This window comes from Falco rusticolus, chromosome 6, assembly GCF_015220075.1.
Source record: "Falco rusticolus isolate bFalRus1 chromosome 6, bFalRus1.pri, whole genome shotgun sequence".
Taxonomy (NCBI): Eukaryota; Metazoa; Chordata; class Aves; order Falconiformes; family Falconidae; genus Falco; species Falco rusticolus.
Window position 1 is genome coordinate 22,648,732 of NC_051192.1, and position 22,402 is coordinate 22,671,133.

Below are 22,402 nucleotides of genomic sequence, written 5' to 3' on the forward strand. Positions count from 1 at the left end.
GAAAATGAAGAGAGGGCACCTCCCAGTAAACACATAATTGATTTTGCTTAGAAAAATCTTGACATGTAGACTTCTCTTCCTTCATCTCCGTGGAGGATATGCTGTGTACCACTTGGAAGTCTATTTGAAGGATAAGCTTGAGTAAACTCTACTCCATACTGCCAAAATTTCTGCCTATCTGCCCCTTCTAAATTTTTCAGAGCCAAGGAGGCAGCCTGGACTTGAGGTGCTCCAAACCATTCCCCAACTTCACCATCACTTAGCATGGGAGAAAGCACACCAACATAGTAATACTCTCCTCTCCTCCTCAATAGCAAATGGTCTCTAGGCTGCATCATTCCCTGCTATAAACGTAACCAAAAGCACTGCAATTTAGGATGCCCAAATTCTCATAAAGCATCATGTGAAACTTTTGCAATATTTTTTTAAAATCAAAAGAAAGTAGGCACTGCATCAGGCACAGATGGCAGGGTTTGATTGGAAAGAACTTCTGGGGTGCCCTGCGTGGGACTTGTCCGTGACCTGCCTCTGCCAGGCACAGCTGGTTCCAACCAGAGATGACACCGATGCAAACTGCCTACCACACCACAGAACTACTGTAGGCAGGGAGCCCATGGCACCTCTGCTCGGGCAGTGATGAGCCACTGCAAAAGGTGCTTGTGGCTTAGGCTGAGCAGGAGGAAGGGAGGAAATGTGTTTCCATAAATACTTGCTTTCTTCCTTCTGGTTTTGTGTATTGGTTTTGGTTTGTTGGGTTTCTTTTTCCTTTCAATACACAAATCAGTAATCAAAACTTTCTGTTAATTGGCAATAGATTAAATTCAGAAAAAGTCCCCAAAGTCAAGCCCATTTTTTCCCGAGAGCCACTCAGAGTGGAATTACCTTGATCCCTGGAGGTAATATAGGCAACTTCTTAAACTCATACAGGAGTCAGCTGATGTCCCTTCATATTTGTGGCACTTTTTAAGAGGACAGGCAGTTAAATATGTTAAAAGTGGTTATTTCTTTCTGTTGACTGCATAAGGGAGTCTAGGTCAAATGCAGATATCTGCTTTGTTAAAGTCAGAAGTCAGCTGAGAACACTGTACTCCTTAAGGGAAATCCTTTTTCAGGCATAAACATTTTTGTTTGTTTTGGGTTTTTGGGTGGGGTTTTTTTTGTTGTTGTTGTTGTTGGGTTTTTTTTTTGTCACCGCTAATAGTGGTTTTGTTGTTTTTTCAGTCTTAAGTTAGGTTCAGGAACATCTACGATTTTTAAGAAGTTGTGTGTCATAGTTCATAATGTCAATGCTGAATATAAAATTGTATCAACTTAAAGAGTTTGTCTACAAAAAATCTAAAAATAATTCAGATAAAAAACTATCACAGTGTTTATGCAGTCAAAGAGCTGGAGTTGTAAATTACCTATTAACCTCGCTTGTCCTAGACATGACATGGGAATTAAAGCCATTTCATGATGCCTCCATTCTGTCTGGTTTTGACACAGTTAAATTTTTGACACAGTTAAATTAAACCCATGCAGTGAACAGCTGGTATAAACACCAACTATTCTTCTGACTAAACTATACCAAGCAAGGAAGCAACTTTCAGATTGTTTAGCTCATGTTGACACATTAAGAAGTAATCAGAACCTAATCACATCCAAATAACATGTTTTGAAGATGCAAATGTCAAACACTTCCTTATGAAGTATACTTCAGCTAGCAGCTGCATATGTCAATTCACATATGTTTTGACTAGAATGTAATGGGAGGACATTCAGCAGTCCTCTGCACAATTTTTCCCTATTAGTCGAACAATTCAGAAAAATGTTAATTTTGTTATGTCACTTTGTGTATAGTCATACAGTCTTTGACACTCAGTGTTCAGTATAAGCACTATTAAAAGTAAACCACGTTAATTATGGAAATGTAATTATCAATGGCCCTTGAAATGACAAGAGTTAAGCATTTTATCAAGACTCTGGAGAGACAGGGCCCTTTTATTTAAATTTGTTATATAGTTAACGTAAACAAGATCAGACCTTAAGAGGAGTCATTGCGCGTTGACTTAATATAACTATTAACACTAATTCAACAAAATTCTCAGGCATATGTAAAATACAATTACTAGGATTTTAATTTAAGAAGTTATGCCAAGAGTTTTACCATTGCCTTTGTCAGGACAAGAGATGAAAATGTAAACCAAGGTAGATCGGTAGAATATATGTATATTATTTCTGGACCATAGTAGCTTATCAAAGTTTTTTTGTGCATCACCATGCACAATTATGATTAAACTTTTCAAGTAACAATTTAAATGTGACACAGATCTGTAGACCAACATATAAACCACTTGTCATGATCTTAACAGCAGATGGACCTACTACTTTAGCCTAGGTAGCATGTCCTTGAATGTCAAGTGGACTCCATTTCCCATTCACAGCAGTAAGAATACTGAAACAGTGCAAACAGATGCAAGGTAATCTCTTTACATAGTAATCATAAATTTTTGAAACAACAGATTGAATGATTCACTTTGGAATTCAATCTTCACACCTAAATGTACATAATATGTAGGCCAAAGCCTATAATCCTGTTTGAATTCCATATTTACAGTATTTGTACTGTGTACTTGGGCACTGAGATGCAAACAAACTAGAAATAGAGGTATATGATAAAAAAACATTAATGCATACAGTTTTTGTTATATTCAGCAAAAAATACCAGACAAAACATTTCACCATTGCCAATAAATGCTATGAGCACCAAACATTCCTTATATAAGGACAGCAGCAATCCACACATTTACCAACATTCATAAGTTAATGATATCAAACCAGTAAAGATGTTAAAAAAAAAATATCTAACTGAGGTAAAAGCCACTTGCATATGCATTTTGTGTTCCCAAATATATCTGAAAACCATGACTGTGCAACAGGAATGAAGAGCACAATACTCAAAATATGATATATACACATAGTATGAATATCTACTTGTAATTTCTCCAGGAACAGGGCAATAATTGCAGCTTTTAAATTTGTGTGGTGTACTGCATTAATACAGTTTTTGCAAAGTTCTCTGAAGAGGTACTGTTTGGAAGTAAAACACACAGAAAAAGGCAGTCTTGCTGTTTAAATCAAAAAGAACAAAAAATGCGTGTAAAGAGATATTTGCCTTCTGAGTATGGTGTGGTGGGTTCTGTATATTACCACCTTCTTAACACATCACTACAGGGAAATGATATCAATGGTTTTGCACTTGATAATAGAAAAAGCTAATAATATAGAAATTTAGGTGACTAATACTAGGTGAATTGAACCCAACACCAGACAAATACACAAATGTAAGACAGGGAACAACTGGCTAGACTAATATGAATGGCTTAGTTAAGGTTACAGTAAACATCAACCTGATCATTAGCAAACAATATTGTATGGTTGCAACATCACCTATGAGACTTGACAGTAGTCTTCAACACATGTAATTTCTGAGCTAGAAAACTGGACAAGTTTACACAGTGTTTAAAGAAAGATAGAAAACAGCTGGAGAGGCACCAGCATGTAGCAAAAAGAATGATCTTGAAAATTTTGCCTGTTAGGAATGGCTGAAAGAGTGCTGTTTAATTTGGGGAAGTAAAGACTGAATGAAGATGTGATTTTAGTAGACAGACAGACAGACAATGAACTTAAGATGCAGCAAAAGAAATTCACTTCAGATGTTAGGAAAAAGTTTGTAAGAGTTAGGATGGTAAAATACTAGAATGCATTGCCCCGAGAGCTTGTAGATTCCACAAACAGTTAAATAGACAACTGTAAGGTATGATGCAGCTGATCTTGCCTAAAGTAGATAACATCTTGAAGCACCTTTTCATCTCAGTTTCTGTTTTTGATAGTACCACATGCAAGTTTAACACTTTCACAAACTGGGTTCTTGGCAATATTTTTCCTCCAGAGAAAACACTGTACAAAAACTGTAATATTCTAAACTGTAGATAACCTGATTTCTGTCTCATCTTCCAGCTGTCTCTGTCTTAATAAATAAAATGAGTTGGGATTCTAATTTGCAGACCCTGAGGGCACACGGCATATGTGACCAGCAAGTATTTACAGATAAATTCTCTGACTTACTCAGACAAGGTCTCTGTACACACAGAGGCTGCTGGCCCTCAGTATCCCCTAACCACATGCTTCTGGAGAAAACTCTGTGTTAGTACTGGTCAACACTGTCAGGGACATGCCAAGAGCGAGTACATAGAAAAACAGGACAACGCTCAAGCTGCAGCACAGCCTTCATTTACATATTTGAAAAGCTCTAAATCCATGTAGCTTAAAACTTGATATTTAGCAAATGTTCCAAATTACTGGAGATGTGTTGCAGCACAAACTAGCAGGCTGCAATAAGGCTTTTACTGTCAGTCAGATTCTACTGTCCATGCTGTTTCTCCTTCCTCCACAGGCCAGACCCACTGCTCCCCCACTGTGCAACCCCCTCTCCCACCATCCTCAGAGCTATTTAACTACTTAGCAGGAACGAGGTACAGCTGTACATCATTCGTCAGCCAACCCACCACCCTTGAAGCAAGCCCACAGTTGTATATTATCAATGTTAACCCACCTTCATTCCTCTATAATTCCTCTACAATTCCTCTATGGAGATGTCCTTGTATCAGAAAGAAATCTCAAGTGCTATAGTTAGTGTATCAAGTGCAGAACCACAAAAAGTCTCTGTAAGCTATATAATACAGCTTTGACCATATTATATTAGATGTTATGATGAGAAACAGGCTAATCTTCAGCAGTTTAAAAGACTGGAGAAATGCAAAAAGATTGTTTAAAGCTACATTTCCCCCAGCCACCTGCCAGTCTTTCCTGGCTGAAGTTACAACTTGCAGGGACTGAACTGACATGTACAGTTTCTGCCTTTCATTACTCTTTTTATGTATCATGCATACAACATACAGTGTTACAATAATAAAGGATGCAATGGTTTCTGAAGTTTGTTTCAATTCATTCAAAAGATCCCATCCTAGTTTTACCAAAGCTTATATAAACCTTAAAATAAAAAATTCAAAATACACTATCTTTTTCTTTTTTTTTTTTACCTCAAAGCTATGTTCCTGCACAGTGAATGCCATAGATACTCTTTCTTTGTACATCCAATTGACTCAGATGTTCACCGCTACATTCATTTTTGTCTTTAAAATACTCCAAGGTTTCAGTAACTCATTATTTCTGATAATTTGGAAGTAATTTTCTTTACTGTGTAAAAGAACACCAATTTTAGTAATAAAGAACAAAGTTAATATCAAAATTGTACGTTTGAAGCATATACAAATCTGTTTAAAGAAGATGGAAATTAAACCCCATCTGTTCCTGTAAAAGTCCAAACCAGCTACATTTTCATGAAATTAAAGCAGAATTTTAAGGATTATATACTTGGTTTCTGTCAGCATTCTCTCTTCTGTTTTTATCAGTGAAACTTCTTTGTTATTGATTGTCACTGAAAGGCTCATTCTAACAGCCTATAATAAGAAGCTAAGCTATATAGTATTTTGGAAAATGTTTATGACTAAGAAACACTGGAAAAGACCTAGTAATGTGTAACTAGAGTTATCAAAGAGAAGGTTCAGTTTATCAGTCACAGTACTATTCTCATAATCTTAGTTTAGGAGACTTCATTCCATTACGTATTTTTAAATTGAGCTGTCATTCATTAGTGGCTGAAACAACAGGACAACATGCTGAATTGATTAATTAAAAAAAAAAAAGTAATTATTTCAGTTCTGCTTAAGTAAAATCCCTTAATTTCCAGACAACATTGTACTGTTGGTCTCAGACTCTTTCATTTTTGCTACAAAATGTATTTTCATTCAAAGACTGCTAAAGCCATTGTTTTACCCTTTGTAATGAAACTAGGCCAACAGGCACAACTGCAACAGGAGGTTTTTTATTTTTTTAAATAAATAGATCTCAGCTAAGACAACAAGTTCTTGGCATCGTTGAACTAGTAATTGTTATTTGCTTCCCTGAAAAGGCATACATGCCCTAAAAAAATAATATCAACAGAAAAGCTGTAAAATGCTTTGCTACAAGACTCAGAAACAATTTTGGGGTTAGTTTTTGCATGAAAAGCAAAATAAGGCAAATGTTTCAGACAGAGATTAATGAAATTATAATTGTTTTGTAAACTCTGTTTGGTGGGTTAAACTGAACCTAGACTCTCAAAGATGTTTGGAGATGTCTCACTGACTCACCAGGAAGAGAGGCCTGACATCACTGGGGAAAAATAAGTCTATTAGTAAAATAAGGATCTATCTGTGCATGGAATTCCTTAAGGCCCAGCAACTTCCTGAGGGGTCACAGTCTACAAAAAGCAGCTAACAATGTTTGATTACCTTGCTGTGTTACAGCAGGTATCCAAGCTATGTGGTTACCGCAAGACCTCAGACCACTCTTAATCAGGAGGATGTTTCTGGCATTAAGAAGCTCCAGACCCTTTCAGACTAATTGAATTTGCCTGGCAGCATAATTCAGTGGAAAGTAAACAGCTTTCAAACAGCTGTTAACTGTATTGATATCATCAGTCTGTCTCTAACAAAATACATAATAAAATACTTTCCTCCATATTCAATTAAATATATAGTAAATTAATGGCTAGAATTTGTATTATTCAAGGAGTTAACAAAGAAGAAAACCATATTAAATCTGTGAATATAAAGATAAGCATAATATTACAAACTTTTCAAGTGATTAAGGTATCATAAACTATGTAAAGAAAGATTTTACATGAAATACTTAAAGAAAAGGAGAATGTTGAACTTCCTGGTGTTATTGGAACTTAAAGTATGACTGTTCTTTCCAATACAGGACTTCTACTCCTGGTGAGTTGTAAACAAATAGGGCGATATCCAGGTATCCATGGAAAAAAAATGAGTATGGGCATGAAGTAGTAAGGTGATAAGAATCTCCCACTATTCCAAATATACATTCATTTCTGTTTGGCAACTGCTTAGCAAAGTGTAAGTGAAAATTCAGGAAAGGAAGGTCAGCAGGAAGCTTGCTTGGAAACTCAGCACTTTGTAGAAACAAACCTTGGGGCTTTTTGCCAGTAAGCTGTTTCTGGGACCACAGTAAAATGTTTGTTTTGGTTTTCAACAGGGAGCTTTAAACAGAAATAAATAGAAGCATAAAAGTTCTTTAAATCAGTTTAATGTTATAATTGGGAGTTTGAATGTTGGAATGCTTAATGCTTAATAATTCAGAGAAAAAGAATCAGTGAAAGAATGAGCATATAGAAAATCATAGTTTGTGCAAATAGGAAACAATTTATCGGTTCAAGAAGAGAAGTAAATTAGTGTTCCAATTATTATGTTTGCAGAATTCCGTGGTGGGTAGTTCTTTTCATTGTTAGACAACCCAAAGTAATTCAGTTTTGCAGAGTAACTTTTCCAAGTAACTTGTGGAAATTTAACCATAAGACCCAATAAGGCTGATGGGAACCTTATAATTGATCTCTGTTCACCAATATGATAAACATATTTACCTCTGAGATAGTTTTATAAAGTGTTTAAGCCTTGTCTTCAGAGTGAATTAGTCTCCAGTGTAAGGAGGACAACATACCCTTGGCAAACATTTGCATGTGACAGAGAATGGTGATTTATTTCTCAAAGTGTTGTTTCTCAGCTTCAGTCAAATGGAAAGTCTGCCTTAACTTAGTTGGATAATAAACATCTCAATTGTATTATATTTCTAGCTTTACCAAAATTTTTTAAACATTAATGACCCGTTTTATAAACATATCTTGTGTTAGGTAAAGAACTTCAGAAGACTGGCACTTCCAAAGGAGTCTTAAGTGTGTCAGCAGTGATAACAAAACTTTTCAAAGGAGTTTTTAACTCAAAAAAATAGAATATTTCTCCCATAAATGCACAACTCCCAGATTTATTTATTCTTTAGTATAAACCCACTTTAGCTCTAAAATGCTTTGTTCCCCTTGAAAACATTAAGACCTTTACCATCAGGAGATATTATATCTTCCATGCTAAAAATAAATAAATAAATAAATAAAACCACAAAAACACACAGAAGGAATCAAACCCATTTTAAAGAAACAAAAGCACACCACAACTTTCAAGTTTAGAAGAAAACAGGATTATATGTTTCCAATACATTTCCAATATCTAAAGCACAGAATATATAAAGCAAGCAACTTCATAAAGTCCTCATTCTTTACCAGTGTATGCAGCCTTGAAAATAAAAGGAATGTCATCACTTTCTATTGTTGCACATTAAGGTCATCCTTCTTATCCTTTTTCATTAAAGTGACTCTAAGCTTGTGTCCCAGGTTATGTCAACCACATTGTTCAGATAAGAAAGAAAGAAAAAAGCAACATACATCCTAGGACAGTTCAGTAAGCAGCCAAAAACACCCAACACAAACCAAAACCACTAAAAACCTAAATAATGCAATGGTAAAGCCGACAAACAAAACATAAATATTCATATCACTGACTGTCCTATTTTTCACATGACTTTGCTTATATCTGTACTGAATCTTTGTGCTTGCAAAAGCAAGCCTCAGAGCAAGCTGTATTGTAGGCTCCATATGTCTATACTGAATGCATCCCTCAAGTAACAGCCTTTGCTGGCTTTCTTCACTTTTTTCCAAGTAGGCCCATGTTCTTCTCCCTGTAAGGGGCACCTGTAAATCTGCTTTCTCCCTGAGAAGATATCTAAAACTGGCCCTTTCCAAACAGGCTTGTAAAAAATTATATACCACACAGAGCTAAAGGAAGCTGCAGCAGAGGCCCGACATGCACATTTCCCTTCCTACACCTTTCTCTTTGACAGGTTTGGCAGTTACAGCCAGCTCAGTTGAACCTGTTTTTGCTGGAAGAGACAGGCTGTGCTGTGTTGCTTTCTGTAAGTGGATCTCTCCGTATAATAGAGAGCTCATAATCCATTCACCCCTAACTGTTCCTGTACAGCTAACATTTGTTAGCATATGTATACTGGCAGAAGCTAGTACGGTTTAAAAAAAATAATTTGAAAAAAAGATTTATTTCTTTTCTTTTTACATCTACCTTTAGAAGTTTAAATCTTGACAGGGTATTGAGACTACACAAGGATTATATCCTTATGAAAGCATGGGGGTTTTTCTTTCCTTCCCATAAAACCCTTGACAATTCGTTGACACCACCATTATGGTCCATTCATCCCTTCTCCCTCTCTTCTCTTTCTTTTGAAAGAGTTTGAATTCCTGGTTTGAATTAACTCAATGCATTGAGGAAAGAAAATAGTAAATGGATGAGAGAGCATGATACCTGTAACTAAACAGAACACATATAATTGCCCGTTCTCTTCATAATGGATGTTTACAACAATCCAAGTATGACAGCTTTACCAACAATATAAAATGCTCAGACTGTAAGCTAACAGTATATCTTCTAAGGTAATATATTTGAATTATAAAATTTCTGAAGTGTTTTCAGAAGGACTGAGATTCATGCTTATATCCAGCATTATTGCAGGGGACTCCTTTCTGAATGGAGTAAGGTGATAGCATGTGTCTTGTACTCACCAAACCACTTATCTTTCTTGGAGCTTTTCTAACTACAAAGCAATGGGCTAAGTGAGAGGCACAATTATTCCTATCACAGGGAAAAGCAGAAAAGATGAGGGGTAGAGTAGGCACAAATCAATACTCCCACAGGCAAACAATTGCTGTAGAGGTGCACGTTGTATTAATGAAGAGTGAATATTGATTTAGTTAACAGCAGTGTTCCAGTAAACTTTCATAAGCATCAGTGACCCTGGTTTGTGAACTCTTTAGTGAAGGCAGATCCCATTATCTGTATGGATTCCTATTCATTTACAGAGGGTTTCTTCCATTAAAAGTAGTTTAAAGGACTAGGGATGACGAACAGCAGAGCAGTTTTGAATAGTTATAATGTAAACTTTTATCAGGCCATTAAGCTTTACTTCTTCCCACAGTTCCTAGGAATCTACAAATCTTACCCTATTCAAAGTCCAGTCCTGAGCTTGCAAAGACATACAGGTAAACAGATGGACATTTCAGGTGTTTTCCTGAAGCTTCTTTGAAAGACGGTTGATTTTTCTGTTTGCATACTCATAGTTCATAACTTTGGGTGCAACTTCACTGTTTCAAGAACAAGACAGCCCTGTATTCTATTTCACACATCATTTAAATTCATGAAAAATATAAATTACACTAGAAATAGTGAGGGTTTTGCTTTTGTTTGGTGTTGGGGTTTTTTTTCCCTTCTAGAATGTAAATGAGGAGTAAAAGTCCCTTAAACATTTCTGCAAGTATATTGAGAAAGAAAAGAAGGCTGCAGTATTAATGTCTTTACAAATATTCGTAAAATACAGTTGTTGTTTCATTGTTAAAATATAGCTAATCATGGCCATGAAGTCTTAAATAAAGCCAGCTGTATGCAAGTGTCTTAAATATAGATTTCAGCACTATAGTCCAACTATACTTTCATAAAGGCCTGTTACACTTCTAATTTTTAAGAAGTAATAAAAAATATTCTTTTCATTCTTGTTGACTTTAGTTAATATAAAGTTTTTTTACAGTATAAATACATAAGCATATTTAGTGTTCTGGATCTTTTTAAAATCTTGCTGTAGTATGAATCCCACCCTTTCTTTCTAAGTGTTCACTTCTAGTCAGAAAAAGGGTACACCTTTGCTTCTATTCAAGCAGGCCAGGTGGACTGAAGATTCAGTTTGCCTTAGCTGTCTGTCAGCCAACACATTGATGTTTCCCTTAATTAGCTTACACAGAATTATTTTCATTTATAGCCAGTAAACAGGATTGGATTCAACATTCAGCTAGAGATATAGGTGCCTACAGGTGAGGTAAGTGTCCAGGCTTTCATTACTGTTAAAGGCAATCTAGTCAATATAATCAATGGTGAATGATTCCATGGGCCAGTCACTCGGGCAGAACTGCATTACTTAAATATAAGCAACGGCATGACATTGTATATGAGATGCCTTAGGGTATACAAGACATAGGAATGAGCAGATAAGAAACAGGACCAAAGCGTGATCTGGGCACCCCAGTCTGGACTAGCAGCAGCTAGGATACTGCGAGGTATCTATCTCCAGCATCACCTGACAACTCCCATTAGGCAAAGTGATCAATGTCCCTTGCATCTTCATTCCAGAGGGTCAGATTGCTTTCCAGGTAGTATTTATTAAGTCAATATATGTTGGCTTAACTGGTATAATACTTCAGAACTGTAACTCCCTCTGGTGAATCTTAAAATTTGTTTAATATGCATGGTCTGGTCCTGCTTCCTGCACAGTCACTGGCAGATAATTCAAAGGCCACCCCACAGCTAGTACTCCCCCTGTTTCAGCCAAGATCAGCACGGGACTTGCTGGGTCCACACTCTGGGACACAAATTCACCTAAAGCAGAAGAGCGCGGTCAGCAGGATCACAGTAGTTTTCTTCTCCCAGGAAGCCAGGAATCTCCCTCCATTATGCTACAGAGATACTTAAGATAAACTTAGAGGCGAAGTGGTCCTCCACTGAAAACATGGATATGTAGGAAGAGAGAGTCTCATCCTACACCCTACTTTTAAATCCAGAAAAAACATGGGTTCCCTTGTAATTCATCTAAAAGTGACAAATACTTAAAAAAAACCAACTACCAAACAACCCAAAACCCAAGCCTGAGTGCACTTAAGATGTGATTCAGTCTCTAAAAGATGGCTATCTTTCTTCAGTGACGATAAGGGAGTTTTGGCAGAGTCTGTTCATCATTTATTCCCTTCAGCTAGGTAAGGTAGATTTACCCTTCTGTCTATAAGACAGCCAAAGATACTACAGAACAGCTATGTTTTCTGATTTCTACCCCTCAAGCCTGCTAGAATCTCATTTTTGGAGGTGCCCATCAGCATATTTTGATAGAGACTACATTTATGACAGGCACCTGTCCAGATTTGAGACAGCCTTCTCATCTTCATAGTTCAATGAAAGCGAAGTATGATGCCACAGAATAAGTTGTCAGTCTCTTGACAAAGTATATTTTGCTTATAATCCTCAAAAGACATTTCTGATGATTTGTCTTAGAGAATTTCGGTTCTACAGCAATTCCTTATAAAAATCATAATTGTTTTGGCTTTTTTTCCTGTTCCAGGAAAAATTCCCCAATCAAAACATGCCATCTCTATTTATGTTTTTTTGTTTTTTTTTTTTTTTAATAATAATTTTACTTATAAGGTTTCTTTATAACACCACAATACCTACATATATATCTAGTCTGACTTCAAATATGAAAGTTTCTACAATTTCTTTTCAGAGACTACCCTATGGTCTAACAGAGCTTACCCATGGATGCTAGTCCATATATAAACACAGAAAAGCAGGTATTAAACTGTTCTTTATAACAAAACTGTTAGTTAAAAACAACATTTTGGAAAGCATTTTGATGCTGTAAAGTGTTGGAAAGTTTTTCCTTCTTAAAAAGTTTTAGCAATAAATAGTTACGCATAAAAACAGCAAGAGAGAAACACCTACATGTTTTCAGACATGCCCAGGGTATGGTTTTGTGTTTGAAAATTTAGAAAGAACACATTGCACTTGTAATGTAGCATGGAGCTGGTTTTATTTTTCCTTCAGAAAAGATATTCAGGAATGAGTTTGTTAATACATAGGCAAACTCATTCTTCCTGTTTCTACTACAGAATTTAGGTAGTATTAGTAATATCAGCAGTAAGTTTGTCAACTTTTGGTGAAGCAAATTAGTCAAGTGAAGATGGAAACTGGTGATATTTTTGTTTACTTTTGAAATGTTCTGTAATTAACAGCTCAATAACCATGCGCATCGCTGACCTTTCTATTTTTTGTGAAATACATTTATGGTTTCACATTTCACTTTCATAAACTTACTATAGTCAAGAAAAATATTATCTGATCCACTGGCTTTATAGATATTAGGGAAAGATTTCCCTGACTAATTTCATGTTATTTAAAAAATATCATTTTATATCAAGCAACTACAGATGTGTTATTTTAAAATGTCATTGATATATTTCTGGAAATCTAAGTACTATCATAACAAAAGGATTGTATTCCTTGACCAAAACACAACTTTGTGTAGAAGTGTCTTGCTTTGTTATTTATAAAAAATATGCACATTAGTGCACGTTGCTCTTTTAAATATTTTTAAAGTATAGTATTATTAATATATAGATTTTATTAAAGAAAAAATAAAAAAGGAAATGACAAGTACCTTGAAGAACAGTACCATCCCCTTTTTGGAAGTAAGAAAATAAATCCTAAAAGAATTGTGATTTCATATAATTATTCAGCAACTTTATTGGCTGTCAGTGAAACTGAAGAAAATTATTAAATATATCAAATTTGAGAAGACAAAAATCCTTCTAGAAGTGTTGTATTAACTAAACTAACTAAAAAGCCAAATTTTTTGTCAGGTTTAGAATACTCTGCTCCTCAAGGCACTCCTAAAATCTGTTCTTGCTGCTTGTAAGAACATTATTTAAAAGGCCTAAAGGAGCACCGGCAGGAAAAGCAAGGAACCAAGCAGACAGCACAAGGGAGACTCTGCATGTCTAGAACTAAACTGTAATTTCCCCTGTCCTCAGTACACAATGAGGAACAGAAAGAAGATCCTGCAGGCATTGAAATGTTATTTCCACCCCTGTGTATATGCGACTTTTGAGCTTCCCATTTATACCTTGCCACAGTACTAGTAATGGGAAATAGAAGTAGCTCCAGCACAATACATGAAGTTATTATCTCAGAGGGAAGCCAATCATATCCTCCTTGAGAACATGTATACTTGTGCATTCAGTAAACTCATGAATTTGCATTATGTATCTGATGTTCAGTGACCAAACTGCTGTAACATTTCAAAGTGTGTACTTTTTAAGACCTATTGGAAAAAGCCTTGCCTGCTTTTTAAATAATCCACGATACTTATTAGCCATAGGCCAGACATGAACGAAAGTATATCCTACTGAACACTAAACACAGTATACACTTCTGACTTCAAATAGGTGAAAATCTGAAAGCCACATGACAGAAAGTTGAAAGAAATACAGTACACAAACAGTGTAATATCTACAACCATTAAGTTGGCTCCTTGCTCATTAGTACCTAAGAACATACCCAGGGCCAGGAGGAAGAAGTAGGGTTGGCAAAGACAGAGAGTAACAATATAGAAAAATCTGTTCTATAGCATTGAAAGTCCCTGCTTCAGCTGTTTCTGTCCCTTTGTTCCCTTCAGACAGGGCTTCTCCCAAAGCTGCATGTGGTTCTCCTCTATAAACTCTACTGTGAACAGAAGGGAAATGGCCCAAAGTCTATTCTTTTCTTCAACCTTTAGCATACCAGACTCCATTTAACTTATTTTTGCTTTTTTTTCAGTATGTTTCCTTGTTGCATGAATCATACCTGAATGCATGATACCTCATGAATTATGATTAGAGTGATCATTACAAGCATGATTGAACACTTGCTGCCAAAGCAGACTTGCCTAGACTTGTGAATTCTTTTACAGGGAGGAGAGGGGGAAAAGAACAAACAAAGCCAGGACTACTTACAATTTAGGAAATAACAGAAATAAGCAAACCTGATTCTACTGTATGTTTTTATTTAACATGTTCTTCCTTTTATTTAGCCAACTGATCTCTTTTTGTTTCAAAAAGTGTCCCTGGCTCCCAACAGATTTATTATTGAAGGATTTCATGAGTAACAGTCCTGCATTCACTTTATCCATTTTTCATAGTTTTCAGGAAAATAAAATAAAAATATTGTGCCTACCTGATGTCCTTTCTACCTGTGCCTAGAGACACCTTCACAGAACTCCAGCAGGTCAGTGTGGTAGGATTTCCCTTTCCAGAAGCTGTGCTGTGCAACTGTTTCCAGTAGATTGCCCTTATTCTTTTCTGTACTATGGATGCTACTATGTTACCAGGGAAGGAATTTGAAATTGCAAACAGTTTCATCTGAGAAAAAGGAACAGATGAAAGTTGGTTGAAATCACTCATGCTCAACAAATTTTACTTACAAATATGCAAAGCTGTTCAGTTTACTCTGTCACGGAAATTGTTTATAAGACTGTGGTAATTATAGACAGAGATGTGCTCAAGTCCTAAAAGGTTTCCTTGTTTTTTCCAATCACATTTAAAAATTATATAAGTGGACACAGAGATTACCAAACCCCCTTACTCCTGTTTAAAGTTCTGTTTAAAATGAAGACTAACAAAATAATCCCAGGGAAAAATAAACAGAATGGTATTAACCCCTAAAAACTATTTGCTGGAGACCTTCATTTATAGTTGTACCAGAGGACAACTGGCCCTAAAGAAGCTTTATTATCATGACACCTATGACAGCTGTCTCTTCAAATCCATTGTGACAGCATTAGCTTATTGTTTTAATTATTAGAGATGAACTAACAAAAATATATACATATATAAAAAAAAAAAAAAGCCAAAGAGAGAAAATTATCCAGGTAACTTTACCTATCTACAAGTGCCAAGTACAATGAAACTCATTCCTTTGTCTTATATTCCCTCCTTGCTATTTCTCTTTTTTCAACAATTATCTCATTTAGACATCCAAAACTGTGTATTTTCCAGCACTGCTGTAAGATTGTAATAAGAGAGGCAGCTGAAAAAGTTATATCTAACAGGCTCCTTCAGGGTTCAGTCCTGCCAAAAGCATGGTGAAGAACAGGATGTGAGACGACTGTAAATCTGCAGCAGGAAAGGTGTGAGTATGGTTTGACACCAGGAAGACAGAAGCAAAATGTTCTGCCTTTACTTTTTTCCCTTCTCAATTTTGTATACCTTCATATTGGTGTCTTTAAGAAAAAAAGACTCCAACAAGAACAGGAACAGCAACACATTCAGTCCACTGCAACTTCTTTTTCACGGAAAGGGAAGAAAAAAAGCTCTATCTACAATAACAGCTCAAAGACTGTCAAAATAGGTTTCCCTGATAAACAATATTGCCAAGTGAAGAGCTGTTACAGCTAAACCAATGAGAATTAGTAAAGTTGTTGAAAGGACACACTTATTTTACACTCTGCAGTTCAAAGCAGAAGATTTAAATATGGGACTAAACATAATTTGCAAAGGGAGTAGGTAGAGGAAGTTGGACCTGCTGAGGTGGACTAGTTACCGCAACCTGGGTTAAATGTTTAATGACAGTTTTAGCAAAAGAGTCATACTAACAACTTCAACATTCTCTTTTTATTCTATTGACAGTAATGTAATAAAGTCAATTTCAGCTATCATCTGTAGGCATTATAATTCATAGATTCATCACCGTCTTGCAGCACCTTATCAGAAAGAATGCTACAGTTGGAACCCACAAAAACTTATTAACATTGCTCATCTGAAATTTCCACTGGGATGAACTCAACTCCAGCAACCATTTGAAAAACATGCTTCAGCTTCATCTAATCTAAAGCTACCTAAGCAGCCCATAAATACTGCTTGTTCTTGGCTGCATCCTGAGGAACACAGCGATTTTACTGCCTTGCTTTCCTCTTCAGGTTCAAATATAGTGCTATGCCTAATGGGGGTTATCTCTGGAACCACTACCTTCACATAGTACCTTTTCATCAGTTTCCTTCAGATCAGCCCCATACAGCTTAAATTTACACTCATCAGTTGTTGTAGACCATTAAGATCTTTGGTCATTAACTTGTTGCCTCCAGGGATCCTATTGAACCATTTTTCAAGTGCTGAAACTTACCTTCCAGGTATGTAAAACTAGAAGCCCCTACTGAGGATACAATAGTGTCAGACACTAAAGGTTTCAGCTGTTTAACTTAATGCTTCAGTAGACAGTGTTTGCCACTAGGCATTCTGATTAGGTCAAGTAAGCAAGAAATCACAGCAAAATAATCCAGCTCTTAAGAATGTACCTTTTCTTTTGCAGAGAAGCTGTATCCAAATGTTCAGCCTGAGACCTGTGATAGTAGGGCCCTTCAGTTACTTTTGGCTGTTACTTGCCCATTTCATTAACAAATACTTACTCTTTAGCATGAAAGGATTTGTGGGAAGAATAAATATCTTCTATTGGGACAAAAACACAGAGGGAAACAGAAAGGCAAGCTTTTGGACTCAAAAGTGCCATGGTGTTCATCAGATCTGAAAAGTGACAAAAAGAGACAGATACAACTGCTCCGAGTGAAATGAAATTGTGCTAATCCATTAGACAACTTGAGAGGAAAGGTTAGTTAGCATCCAATGACCAAAAACAGAAAGGAGAGAAGCTGTTATCTCATGTGGAACAGAGGCAGAAAATGGTTTTAGTATCAGTATTAGAGGAATGGGTTTGCTAGAAAACTGTATAGGCCATTCAACCAATGTCTTTATTGAACCCTTTATTTTTAGTAGCAAGTAGAGTTATGAATTTTAGTCTGCAGGTTCATTTTTCGAAGATACTCAATGGGACTCAGAGGATCAGGACTGAGCAGTTAGAAACGAAGTGAAAAATTTTGTCCTACTCTTAAGCGGCTGTTTCTATCCTTTACAAATTGCCTGAGCTGGCTCATTCTAGCACACAGCACTCATTTAACTGAACCCATGTTGCCTTCACAACGAGCCTTTGGTTCATCAAATGAAGTACACCACATACTGGGATGAACATGCATAGGATTTATCAATTTTAATGTTTTGGTTTGAGGAGTATTATTTGTAGTAACTGTGGAGAGTGTTGGCATTGTTTTGGCACAGTCTAGTTCCACTTGACTTTTGTTGATAAATGTGAGTTTATTTCTGAATATATGATTGGTAAGGCAGGGGATCCTTTAAAACTTATGAAAGGAGTCATCTGAATGTATATAAGGCAGAATTTGCAAACAGCGTTTTCAGATTTTTACTGAATTGCTCTGTGGATCTCAGTGTGGAGTGGGATGTTGTTCTCAAAGGTACATAGTTGATGGGGAGTTTGCACATATGTAGATAAAACTTTGGCAAACAAATGCCTTGTACTTAATACATCTTCTAAAGTAAAATTAAAAATGTTACTTCAGAATTATAAATTATTTACTCACAGGACAGTATTACCCTGAGTAATTTAGGAATTAAAAAAAAAATAATTCTTTTTAAAAATGCTGATGAGAAATTTTAAGAGCAATGAAACCTGTTCTCAGTGATTGAACATTAAACTCTTGCTGGTAGGAAGATTACACAAAAACGCTATGTATCAGTTAAGCCTAGTTACTACTAATTTCTACTAGTAGAGAAGCCTGGTTTCTACTTGACAAAGTAGAGTCATTATCAGGCTAATGAGATACTACAACAGAGTCTGTAGTCCTCACCGTTATAATAACTTCCAAAATCTTCTCTGTGCCTTAACATGTAATAGGAAGAAACAACTTGATATTAATGAAAAGTAAACCTGATAATCACAGAAAGGATCCTTTCAAACGATCATGGCAAACTGGGAGTGCTGAGAGAAGTTGTTATAGATCATTATGCATGTTCAGTTTAGGTTAATTATGAGCAAGAATTGAAATTTGAAAGGTAAGAAAATTTTAAGAAAAGTAGCAAATAGAATACTCTATATGCCTCATTTTTCAGTGTATCCAAATCAATGTATCTTACAAGTAATATTTACAATTATGTGTTTGTTATGCTTTAAACAGTCAATGAAGTCCAAAAATAATGATTAAACCTGCCTATATGATATAAATGTGCATAAGACTAATTACAGACAATTTTTAGAGTACTTGCTTTCATGTTCTGGAATACAGAAGTTAAAAAATCCTACCTTACAGAAAAACCTCAACCAACCAACAGCAACAACAAAAAATTTGGAAAAAATTCTACAATGAAAAAAGTCAGAGACTTTGATTCACATACAGACTAAACTAGATCAGATTCATCTGAAACTTTACCAAATCAAAAGACAAATACTTTATTTATCTATTTGCATAGTCCACATAAGAAAAAGGTAAAGAAGAGGCATTCCTATGGTCTGACATCATAAAACTGTTTTACCACAGGGCACTAACCACACCAACCTGTTCTAAGTTTGGGATGGTATGGGATTAAATTTGTTCATAGTAGTTTGTATGGTGCTATGATTTGGATTTGTGCTGGAAACAGTGTTGGTAATACAGAGATGTTTTGTTCTTGCTAAGCAGTGCTGACACAGAGCCAAGGCCTTTTCTGCTTTTCACCCACCCCACCAGCGAGGGGGCTGGGGGGGCACAAGATGTAAGGGGGGGGACACAGCTGGGACAGCTGAACCCAGCTGACTAAAGGGATATCCCAGACCATACGATGTCATGCTCAGCCTATAAAGCTGGGAGAAGAAGAAGGGGACACCTTCAGAGTGATGGTGTTTTGTCTTCCCAAGTAACTGTTCTGGGTGACGGAGCCCAACTGTTCCGACAGTGACTGGAGATGACTGTTCACCTGGCTGCTGATCGGTAGTAGTGAAAAAATTCTTTGTTTTGTTCTGCTTGTACATGCAGCTTTTTCTTTACCTATTAAATCATTTTCATCCCAGTCCATGAGTTTTTTGTTATCCTTCTTATTCCCTTCCCCATCCTGCTGGAGGGGGGAGTAAACAAGCAGCTGCATGGGGCTCAGCTGCCTACTGAATCACGGCAGAGAAGGACTTAGTGGTTAGAAAACACGTTCTTCTGGCAGGGTAATGAAAACAATGACCTGAAACCTCAAACCAGGTATTTAGGTTATATAGACAATGAGAAGACAGACAGAAAGAGAAGCCAGAGCTTTCAGAAGAGCATTCAGAGCAGAGAGCTGCCCAAGGGAAAATTTACATGGGTGTTTTCCGACAGATTTTAGCTATGCTCTGCTCTGCGCTAGCTTGCATCCTACTTCCTCAGAGCAGAATGAGTTTGTAATTCTCCACAAATTCCTTTTCAAAAGAAAGCTGGAAAAAGCAGAATAAACACATATATTCCTTTCAGTCAAACTTTAAAAAATTTTGTCACCCACCTAAGACTGAGAAACAAGGTAAGTTCCCTCTCTTTAAATTCAAGTTTGTCTTCCTGCAGAGGACCTTGACATCTACAGTACAGACTTATGCATTAAGACTGGGCAATACTACCAATTGAGAATGGCAGGGACTTTTTGGGTACCCCTGAAACCCAGCAGGCCAAATCCTACTAAATTTTTGGTTAATTGTTCAAAATTAATAAACACCAAGAACAGCAAGTCCAAGGCCCAAATAAATCTAGAGCATATCATTGTTTTCTCAGTAGAGTTGGAAATGAGGCTTTCTTGGATGTGCCTCTTTACTAAAACATTATGTGAGGTGCTGTATTGAGCTGGACTTCAGACTGCCCACACTGAAGAACTGCTAGTTTCCTACTAATTCTGTTTTGCAGTGTACCAATTACTTCAAGACAAACATGGTTTAAATAAGACTTGATGCTGGAGACTGCTCCCAAAAGGCAGACCTCTGAACTCTGCCTAACACTGCCTTCCAGCTCTACTGCAGGGGGCATCATATCCTCAAATATTCCCCATGATATCATGACAGACTCTAATGTATACTCAGTTTATCGCTAGTCTCGTTCTATAAAATACTACTATTGTAAGCAGTGCCCTTATACTGTTTCAGGCATTTACAGATTAAAAATAACATATAAAATTATCCATATCTTCAGGACATAGGGGGAACGTTAGGGGTCGAGAAGAGAAACAAGACCATACTGTGAGTACATGTAACTGACCCCATGGAGGGTGTGAACACACTAAGCAGTGTGGGCACAAGCCACTGGACATCATCTGGACTTGGAATTTTTCTAGAACCAGTGCCTTTAGGAACATAGATTCAACCATCATGACCCAAATGTAATCCAAGTCACAACTGTACATTTATTTTAAGTCATTTAGACCCTGTTCTCTTATGTTAGCACTATGTATTTATCAAGGGGATAACAACACTTCTAAATCTGTACCAAAACACTTAAAATTGTGATATATAATAAACCACAAGGGTACTAACCTAATCTTGCTAAAATCTTGAGAATGAGGGTTTCCTTGTTTTATAAATCCTGTGGTGCTACTGATTATCTTACAGGCAAAAAACTTTACCCTCTCCAAAATCATTCTTTTTGTGCCACTTGAGCTAATAAGCACTCAGCTTTGGTCAAGGTCCTGAAGAAAAGTCTGTGCACTTTGCACACAGTGTGCTGCCTTTACAAGGCCAAACAAAATGATTGCAATCCTGTGGAAAGAGGGAGGATATAACAGTATTTTTCACATTGTGAGGAGATATTTTCAAGTCAGAGGTTAAAAATTTCACATCTGATACTCAAGTGCTGTGTTAATAGTATCTAAATATTAACTTGTGATGTCCTAAAACCCAGAGGAACAGAAATTAAACTACTGCTGGTAAAACCTACTGATAAATACCTGCCTTCCTGATTTTTTTGTGAGTGTAAGGGTATTACCAGCACAGAATATACTTTCCTTTAGCATAGCAATGATTCATTACAAATTGAACAAGCAACACTTTTTTATCATTTTGCATAAATAGTGAAAAAATATTATCATGAAAAATGTGTTGCATTGAAGATTTAAAGCTTTAGGATGCTCAGCCAGTACGAACTGACTACATATGCAGCACCACCGAAGCCAATATTGTATGGGTTCTCTTACTTTAAAAGCCAGTTCCCACTCATTCACTGTGGTTATCGTTTTCAAAGACTGCACATTACATACATCAGATATTAAATTCTTCTTTCCAACTTCATTTAGAAGGTGGTGTCACACGAGACATTTCAGGATGGTAGTCCTGTTTCAGGCTGGAAAAATGTGTCAAAACATGTGACTTCATAGCAATAGTTTTCATTCAATAGCGTAACAGATCTGATGTGAATAGACGCTTCTCTATCATACAGGAAGGCTATTGACAGTTTTGTGTCAGGTTAGACTCTCATATCAGTTGCTTCTGCATTTCTTATGACTCCAGCGAGACAGGAAACAAAATTTTCCATATTTCTCTTCCAAGCAGCTATTTCTAGCCCTGTCTGGAGCTGAGCTCTTCCTTTTTGAAAACATCTAGAAAGAATAAAGGCTAAAAGCAAGCCAGGACTCTGGCTGTAACCCCATGGGCAAGCAACATGGCATGACTAACAATACACACAGGGAGAATTTCCCCACAAAACCAGGTAGCTACATCCCACCTATTGCTTACCTGAAGCTGCCTGTTGGGAATAGTCTATGGCTCATGCTAATTTCTGAATTACATGTGAACATTATCTTTGATCCTACTAGTTGGCATGGATAAAAAACAGCAGTTACATCTTCTGGATAGAGATTGCACAATAATCAAGTCCTGGTCCTGGACAGCTTAGTTTACTAGTATAAATATAGCTACAAACATCAGGCAACTCAGGGTTACAGCACATACGGAAAAGT